Below are 10,450 nucleotides of genomic sequence, written 5' to 3' on the forward strand. Positions count from 1 at the left end.
TATAAGCAACCTCTAGCCTTATTAGCTGATTTGTACTTGCAACCCTCTCCTGTCATACTCTTTATCATTTTCTATATTAATACCATCTTCTCTTGCCTTGTCTCTACTTTTTAGTTTATCAAATCTTCTCAGATGTAATCCCTTACATCCACGACTTAAGTCTAAAGCACTTCCAGCTGGCCTAGCTGTATGACTTGCTGCAGCATTGGTGCCAGCATGGGTCAAGTGAAGACTGGTCCAGTCGTACAGATCCAATTTTTCCCAGCACTGGTGCAATAGGGTTAGTGAACCCTAACCTAGTCCTCTCACATCAGCCAAAAAGCCATGCATTCAACACTCTAATTTTATTTATTCAATGCTAACTTGCCCATGACGGAGAGAAAAATAGAAAAGGTTATTACCTGAGACTCTGCTCTTTAAATTTATCCCCAGTGTTTTTACCTTTCACCATTCCTATTGCTACATGCCTGAGATAATGACACTGGTCCCCTCCTCCCCAACCGTGAGCATATATCCTGAACATTATCTTTTTATTTGCAATAGCTGTCTTCCACAGTTTTAGCTTAAATTCCAGTGTCTGTGAAAATGATATGCCTTCTTCGGTAGTGCTGTTTTTTTTGGACTTTCATTTTATTTACATGTATATTTTCTAACCAAGCTTTAGACATTATTACACACCTCCTGGAACCTGAGCCACCTGTCTCAGAGTAGGGTCATTACCATTGCACCACAACAGCTCTCACACCAGTGATGCACCTTGTACTAGAGCAGACACAGCTACTAACAAACACCAAATTAGTCTGATTAAGGGCAGAAGCATTCTCCCAAACTCCCTGCCTATGATGTACTGGTTTCTGGTAATTTGTCTATCATTGAAACATCGCAGAAGGCTTTGTGCTATTTTCAGCTCATTAACTATTAATGAGGAGAAAATGCATCCTAAACTTTAGACAAGAATGACCATTCATGAAATAACCATTTTCTCTAATCCATGTAACTATTAATACAGTAAAAAAGACTTTCTTTTCAATACTCTTTTTTTAAAGCTGTGAGACAGATTTTGAAGAAACAAAGTCAATCATTTGAGATGTGCAGAGAAATTCTTGGAAAACAGAAAACGCAAATTAGGGATCGATATTCTCCTTCAGTGCTCAGTAACATGGGATTCTTCAATCAATTTCAAATGAATGAGGAGAAGAAATAGAGACTCTAGAAGTGAAACCATATAAAACCTGCTGGATTGTCAACAGCTTTTTAACTGACTTCACCAACCCTTTTAAAAAAAGTCATGGTGCTTGTTTTCCAAAGCGCAGTCTACTACTGCTCTTCAATTGAGAACAACCACTGCATACACTTACCAGTTTCTGATAATGAAATGAACCAGCCTGTTTGCTTAAAAAACTTCAGAGTTTAAATTACTTCCTTCAATATTATGGGGGAAAAAAGGCAAGTTAGGATTTGGAAAAGCAAAGACATTGGAATCTCTGGTTTGTCTGCTTCACAATCACCCACTTCCAAACAGATAATCACTGACCTGAAAATCGACACAATGCTGTTTATCAGGAGACATTTTTACTCACTCAAAGGGCTCCTTTTGGCTTTCAGGAGCTCCTCTTTCATTTGCATTGACTTATTTATCAGTTGATGCAATCACGTAGTAATAATCACATTTATACTTGTGTTAACGCATGGGGCATTCGGACTTTATACAGAAACAAAATTAGAAGAATTCATCAATATCCCACCCCCGAATAAATTCAAAGTCGCAACTTACAAGTATTAATTCCCTCGAAATTACAATATTTTAATTGGTACAGGACCACAGGCATAATAAGCATCGGAAGTACATTTTCAAAATAACTGATGCACACAAAAAGACCATCACCTAAAATATATCTTCAAGGTTGGTAAAGACAGCGAACACATTCCCATTGCATATTCATAAATTTGGAATAGATCAACCAAACAGTTACTATCTTTTTCACAGCACCTCAGATTTAAATTGAACAATTATGTCCATGTTCCTGATAATAACATCTGCTGCATTTTTCCCATATTGTGACTGTTGAACATTGAAACATGGAAACTACAAGCAATAGGCCATTTGGCCTATCAAGCCTGCTCCACCATTCAATGTGATCATGCTGATCCTCAATCTCAATGCAATATTCCTGCTTTCTCTCCATTACCTGGAGACCAGTAATATACAAGTTGCATACTCCACCTTCAGGTGTTCCCCTCAATCCATGTGGAAATGTACACAGCCTTAAAGTATAGATTCCACATTCGTTTGTAAGCAATTCAATACCCCAATGAATTTTCAAGTGTTCCTGGCTTTCAGTTAGCTGAGTGTTTACTTGCTGGCTGTTTAACAAATAGAGAGTTACTAACACGTGAGTGTGCCTCAAAATGAGATCATGCACATCATTTTCAAGTAATTTTGAAAATTCCAAAACATGTTTAAAGTCTGTCCAATAGAAAGGCTGCATTTTTGCGTAGAGTGGGTTCTTTTCTTGATATGTTTTTGAAGGTAAGTTTCTTGACTAAACTTAAAATATAAGCCATAACTATTAATTTAACCTGAGGCAGTGTTTTGTAGAGGAATAAGATGGTGTTATTTTATGGGTCTGTAGATTGTGAAGGAGCAAAAATGGCCTATAGTAGAGTGATATGTACTTCTTATCAGATGTGGGAGTTTAAAGAGAGTTTAAGGGTTACTGCGGATTATATCTGCCATAAATGCTTTTGGACGACAACCTTATCAGATCGAGTGGATCAGTTGGAGAGACAGTTAGAAGCGATGAGGAATTTGCAACAGTAACAGTATGTGATGGATGGTAGTTATAGGAAGGGGGGAAAGTCTTTGATACAGGAACATAGACGGGTTAACGCCAGGAAACGTAAGAGAGGTAGGCACCTAGGCCAGGAGTCTTTTGTGGATATACCCATTTCAAACAGGTATGCTATTTTGGAAAACGTAGGGGGTGATGGATTCTCAGGGGAACGTAGCACAAACAGCCAAGTTTCTGGCATTGAGACTGGATCTAATGCAACAAGGTGTACGTTGCCTTCCAAGAGATCAATTGTATTAGGGGATTCTGTAGTCCAAGGTACAGACAGACATTTCTGTGGCCAACAGTGAAAAAGCAGAATGGTGTGTTGCTTCCCTGGTGCCAGGATCAAGGATGTCTCAGAGGGTGCAGAATGTTCTCACGGGAGAGAGGGGCCAGCAAGAGGTCATTGTCTACATGGGAAACAACGACATAGGAAGGGAAAAGGTTGAGATTCTGAAGGGAGATTACAGAGAGTTAGGCAGAAGTTTAAAAAGGAGCTCCTTAAAGGTAGTAGTACCTGGATTGCAACCAGTGCTATGAGCTAGTGAGGGCAGGAATACGAGAATAGAGCAGATAAATGCATGGCTGAGGAGCTGGTGTGTGGGAGAAGGATTCACATTTTTGGATCATTGGAATCTCTTTTGGGGTAGAAGTGACCTGCACAAGATGGACTGATTGCACCTAAATTGGAAGGGGACTAATATACTGGCAGGGAAATTTGCTAGAGCTGCTCGGGAGGAGTTAAACTAGTAAGGTGGGGGTGGTGGTGGTGGGAGAACCTAGGGAGATAGTGAGGAAAGATCAATCTGCGACTGGTAAAAGTCAGGGCAGGCAGGGACAAGGTAGGAGTAACAAATTAAACTGCATTTATTTCAATGCAAGGGGCCTAACTGGGAAGGCAGATGAACTCAGGGCATGGTTAGAAACATGGGACTGGGATATCATAGCAATTACAGAAACATGGCTCAGGGATGGACAGGCAGCATAATGTTCCAGGATACAAATGCTACAGGAAGGATAGAAAGGGAGGCAACAGAGGAGAGGGAGTGGCATTTTTGATAAGGGATAGCATTACAGCTGCGCTGAGGGAGGATATACCCAGAAATACATCCAGGGAAGTGATTTGGGTGGAAATGAAAAATAAGAAAGGGATGGTCACCTTATTGGGATTATATTATAGACCCCCTAATAGGCAGAGGAAAATTGAGAAAGAACCTTGTAAAGAGATCTCAGCAATCTGTAAGAATAATAGGGTGGTTATGGTCGGGGATTTTAACTTTCCAAACATTGGCAATCCCAGTCTTAGTATTCAAGGTTTAGATGGAGAGAAATTTGTTAACTGCGTACCAGACAATTTTCTGATTCAGTATGTGGATGTATCTACTAGAGAAGGTGCAAAACCTGACCTACTTTTGAGAAATAAGGCAGTGCAGATAACTGAGGTTGTCAGTGGGGGAGCACTTTGGGGTCAGCGACCATAATCCTATTAGATTTAAAATAGTGATGGAAAAGGATAGACCAGATCTAAAAGTTGAAGCTCTAAATTGGAGAAGGGTCAATTTTGACGGTATTAGGCAAGAACTTTCAAAAGCTGATTTGAGGCAGATGTTCGCAGGTAAAAGGACGGCTGGAAAATGGGAAGCCTTCAGAAATGAGATAACGAGAATCCAGAGAAAGTATATTCCTGTTAGGGTGACAGAAAAGGCTGGTAGGTATAGGGAATGCTGGATGACTAAAGAAATTGAGGGTTTGGTTAAGAAAAAGAAAAAAGCATATGTAAGGTATAGACAGGATGGATCGAGTGAATCCTTAGAAGAGTATAAAGGAAGTAGGAGTTTACAAGAGGGAAATCAGGAGGGTAAAACGGGGACATGAGATAGCTTTGGCAAATAGAATTAAGGAGAATCCAAAGGGCTTTTACAAATATATTAAGGACAAAAGGGTAACTAGGGAGAGAATAGGGCCCCTCAAAGATCAGCAAGGCCGCCTTTGTGTGGAGCCACAGAAAATGGAGGAGATACTAAACAAGTAATTTGCATCAGTATTTACTGTGGAAAAGGATATGGAAGATATAGAATGTAGGGAAATAGATGGCAACATCTTGCAAAAATTTCCATATTACAGAGGAGGAAATGCTGGATGTCTTGAAATGGATAAAGGTGGATAAATCCCCAGGACCTGATCAGGTGTACCCGAGAACTCCGTGGGAAGCTAGAGAAGTGATTGCTGGGCCTCTTACTGAGATATTTGTATCATCGATAGTCACAGGTGAGGTGCCAGAAGACTGCAGGTTGGCAAACGTGGTGCCACTGTTTAAGAAGAGCGGTAGAGCGGTAAAGACAAGCCAGGGAACTACAGACCGGTGAGCCTGACCTCGGTGGTGGGCAAGTTGTTGGAGGGAATCCTGAGGAACAGGATGTCCAAGTATTTGGAAAGGCAAGGGCTGATTAGGGATAGTCAACATGGCTTTGTGTTTGGGAAATCATGTCTCACAAACTTGATTGAGTTTTTTGAAGAAGTAACAAAGAAGATTGATGAGGGCAGAGCAGTAGGTGTGATCTTACATGGACTTCAATAAGGCGTTTGACAAGGTTCCCCATGGGAGACTGATTAGCAAGGTTAGATCTCACGGAATACAGGAAGAACTAGCCATTTGGATACAGAACTGGCTCAAAGGTAGAAGACAGTGGGTGGTGATGGAGGGTTGTTTTTCAGACTGTATATGACCAGTGGAGTGCCACAGGGATTGGTGCTGGGCTCTCTACTTTTTGTCACTTACATAAATGATTTGGATGTGAGCATAAGAGGTACAGTTAGTAAGTTTGCAGATGACACCAAAATTGGAGGTGTGGTGGACAGCCAAGATGGTTACCTCAGATTATAACAGGATCTTGACCAGATGGGCCAATGGGCTAAGAAATGGCAGGTGGAGTTTAATTCAGATAAATGCAAGGTGCTGCATTTTGGGAAAGCAAATTTAGCAGGACTTATACTCTTAATGGTAAGGTCCTAGGGAGTGTTGTTGAACAGAGACCTTGGAGAGCAAGTTCATAGCTCCTTGAAAGTGGAATCACAGGGAGATAGGATGGTGAAGGCGGCGTTTGGTATGCTTTCCTTTATTGGTCAGAGTATTGAGTACAGGAATTGGGAGGTCATGTTGAGGCTGTACTGGACATTGGCTAACCAATGTTGGAATATTGCATGTAATTCTGGTCTCCTTCTTATCGGAAAGATGCTGTGAAACTTGAAAGGGTTCAGAAAAGATTTACAAGAATGTTGCCAGGGTTGGAGGATTTGAGCTATAGGGAGAGGTTGAACAGGCTGGGGCTGTTTTCCCTGGAGCGTTGGATGCTGAGGGGTAACATTACAGAGGTTTACAAAATTATGAGGTGCATGGATAGGATAAATAGACAAAGTCTTTTCCCTGGGGTCGGGGAGTCCAGAACTAGAGGGCATAGGTTTAGGGTGAGAGGGGAAAGATATAAAATGGTCTTAAGGGGCAACTTTTTCACGCAGAGGATGGTACGTGCATGGAATGAGCTGCCAGAGGATGTGGTGGAGGCTGGTACAATTGTAACATTTCAGAGGCATTTGGATGGGTATATGAATAGGAAGAGTTTGGAGGGATATGGGCTGGATGCTGGCAGGTGGGACTAGATTGGGTTGGGATATCTGGTCGGCGTGGATGGGTTGGACCGAAGGGTCTACTTCCATGTTGTACATCTCTATGACTCTATGTTACTCTTCCAGACACTTTCCATATCATCAAGTCAACGTTTTGGAAAAACTGTCATGTAAAATATTAATAAAACTATTTAAAACATGCAGGGCAGTTTATAGCTAAGTTTAATCATAATGCTTTGAGACATATCATTTTGCCTTGTGTTACTACTTTAACTTTCCATTCTGCACCTGATACCTTCTGTATTGCCATTTTGCTGCTTTTCCTGAAATTTTGTCTGTTTTATCTGTGTCCTAAAGGAACTGCAATGCTGCCTACTGTCAAGCTTTTAAATCCTGAAGTAGAATGCTATTTTTCTCTATCAGTCACTAAATGCTTCTGAATTATGCCCAGAATATTAAAATCTCTGATCCTGGCAATTAGTGAAGATTTAAATTATTCATAATGCTGATTGGCCCCATTCTGGCCCCTTTCTATTTGTCAGATTTATTCAAAGAATGTTACCTTCAAGCAACAATTAGGAGTTAGGAGTCTTTATTTCTCATCTAGGCAATAAAGCCATCAAGTTTTCTAATTTGCCAAAATCCATTTTAAAATGAACCACTACAAGGAAGTGACAATGAAGTGTTCAGAGAAGTGATGAATAGTGAAAGGTTTCTTTATGTATACTGCATTATTTCATTACCAATTATTCAAACAATAAGATTTCATTAAAACAAAATAAGATTGTTCTCCATCAAGCTAATTCATCTTTGCCAAACAAAATTACACCAAGTCACCACCAAACGTCTTCATTTTAAACTGGGTTACTACAATGCAAGTGTAATGAAACCCATGGCCATAAACCTGGACTTTATGACATTAATTACAGGTGAACTTTAGAATGCACAGAGTAATTTAAAATACTTGAGAAAATGATGCCTTTAAACATGAAAATTACATAAAGTGAAAAGATAAAGCTTAATTAACTGACTTATATCGGAATTATTGACACCTAAGTTTTTACTTAGGATTATTGGAATGATAAACAACAAGTAGCAGATAACAGTTCATTAAAACTCAAAGAACATAGTTTGAATTGGAGGAGTTTCATTCAAGGTTCAAGTGGTTGATGTGGATAATTTCCTGCTGTACTGTGTCAAGCTCAAGTCCAAAGTGCACTGTAGGACCAACAGTGGAGGAAACGCCTACTTGAATGAACATGCACTTCAGTTAAGCATAAGCGTTTCAATCTATTGGATGTTTGCCTCATTTTTCGCTATTGGTCCATGCAAAACTCTACAGAAGGAACAGGTGAAATTACTTTGAATGAATGCTACAACTAAATATTTGTATTGATTATGGAAAGTTCTCTAAGATTAAAACAAATATATTTTGGAAATTTCTTAATTATATTATTTCCTGCTTGATTTCTAGAAAGGTTTGTACCAATTGTTAATCTTTTTACCACCAAATAGATTTCTAATGGCATTGCCTACTTGACTTTGGAGGAAAGTGTTTTTGCTGAGACATGTCACATTGCATGGGAGATACTCCATGTTTATCAGCCAGAGCTCCTGGTTACTGTCCTAGTTATGGCAGGGAAAGAGGCCATTTAGCCAAATGAGTCTGCACCAGTTGAAAAAAAAACTCACTCATTTTAAACCTAGTTTCCAGCACCTCATTTCGAAAGGTGTTTAGACAGGGTTGCATAAGTATGTTGTATGCATTTGGATTCTTGTTTGATGAGGTCAAATCACTTTAGTCATACCTTCAGTTATACACTAAGTCTAACCAGCAGCGCTGTGATACTGTTCGGGTTAGTTCTACCTGCACTAAGAAACCCACCTGGAGTGATGGTGGGGAAAAGATCTTCGCAGCTAGAGTCAGCTGCAGAGTCATGCCATTTTGTGCTTGAAGAATTACAGCTACCTGCAATATTGGACTCAGAAATCCAGTGACAGTGCTAACAGTCCACTACATCTTCAAATAAGACACTACCTTCTTATTGATGTATGGTTTCATGTCGGTAATTCTGCAGTATGACACAGATGATCACTGTCTTACTACTGAAACCAACAGCACAGGTTCCAGTTTGGAGCTATATTGTTGAATTGCTAGTTGCCCGCAGTCAGTTTTAGAAAAACTGTTTATTTACATTTCATAGTTCAATACAAATTCCAATCGGCTCTCTCCCTTTACCAACCATCTCCCATTACTGAAGAAAATGAGCCCACCCTCTTTTTTTTTTTACCTCCACTAAATCACCTCCAACGCTAAATTAACAATTTTTAAAAAAGACATCCTGAAGAAATGAACCCCTTGTTCCAAAATCAACTTGTTCAGAGATGTTATTGAGAAGGGGTGATTGAACCCAGGCTGCTTAGCTCAGAGGTAAGAGCACTGCCACTGTGCCACAATAGCCGCAGAGCGGACGTTTAGATATTTTCCAAACAAAGATATTACGACACATCTCTCAAGCAAGTTGCTTCACATGAGCCTCAGTTTGTTCCAGAATGAGCAAATCTATTCAGAAATGTCAGGATCCATCACGGAATTTGTAAAGTGTGACTTACACTGGAGATTCAATGTTAAACATGCACAACACTAACAGTGGAGGCAATAGCCTCGTGGTATTATCACCAGATGATTAATCCAGACACCCTGGTAATATTCTGGGTGCCTGGGTTCATAGGCCACCACAGCAGATGGTGGAATTTGTATTCAATGAAAATGCGGAATTAGGAGCCAAACAATGAACCCATGGCCGATTGTCAGAAACACCCATCTTGGTCACTCATGCCCTTTAAGGAAGGAAAGTATCATCCTTACTTGGTCAGGCCTACATGTGACCCCAGACCCACAGCAATGTGATTGACTCTCAACTGTCCTCTGGGTAATTAGGCATGGACAATAAATGCCATTCTAGCCAGCAAAGTCCTCACCCCATGAATGAATTTTACAAAAAGGTCTGATTCAGTGCTGCAGATTTGAATTTTAAAAGTTTTCAATCACCATCATTCCAGTTAACAGGCTCCTGAATGTTCCAGCCACATTCAAACAGAGGATAAAACATGACCAACTTCACCTTTGCTTTTCTTATAACCGAAATTACTTCATACTATCATATGGGATGATAACTGCATTGTAAACATGTTTAAAAAACCTTTATATTTCTTCAACATACCAATGTAAGGACTGTATGTTGATCAGTTTCAAGTTGCAATCTATATTAAATTGTTTGAAGGTTTGAGTTAATGCAATAAATCAGCAATTGAAGCAGAACCCATAATTCTACTTTTATTAGACAGTGCTGGTTTCAAATCAACAAAATAGATGACAGCTATTCTCCAGTTCACATCTCAGGGCAAGGTTTTAATCAATTATGTGTCAACTTGCCTGGTTTAAATTTAAACCAAAGTATATCTGATAACATCAGTCATCATTAACTCATGCATTCACCATCATCAATGAATCAGCATTGGAAACACAGATCTACAGTACAGAAAAAGACCCTTCAGCCCATTGGGACTGTGCCTATTTTAATCCCATTTTATAGCACTTGGGCTATAGCCTTGTATGCCTTGCCTTGCCTTCACAAGCGCATATCTGAATATTTCTTAAATGCCATGAAGGTTTCTGCCTGTACCACCCTCTCAGACTGTGATGCCCAGTGTCCTCAGTGGAAACGATTTTCCTCTAAACATCCTGCTCGGATATATTCCCGGGCCATCGATCCCTCCAGCAAGGGGAGAAGTTCCTTCCTACCCAGACCCCTCACTCCTCCGGTCAGACAGCATCCAAGGAGCAGGAGAATCGATGTTCTTACTGTAATCTAGGGATAGCGAGAGGCCTACATAGTAGAGCAGAGTGCAGGGACAATCTTTCAGAACTGAGATGAGAAGGAATGCTTTCAGCTGGAGGGTGGTGGATCTATGAAACTCTTACTTGCCAC

Source organism: Hemiscyllium ocellatum, chromosome 37 (genome assembly GCF_020745735.1).
Source record: "Hemiscyllium ocellatum isolate sHemOce1 chromosome 37, sHemOce1.pat.X.cur, whole genome shotgun sequence".
Lineage (NCBI taxonomy): Eukaryota > Metazoa > Chordata > Chondrichthyes > Orectolobiformes > Hemiscylliidae > Hemiscyllium > Hemiscyllium ocellatum.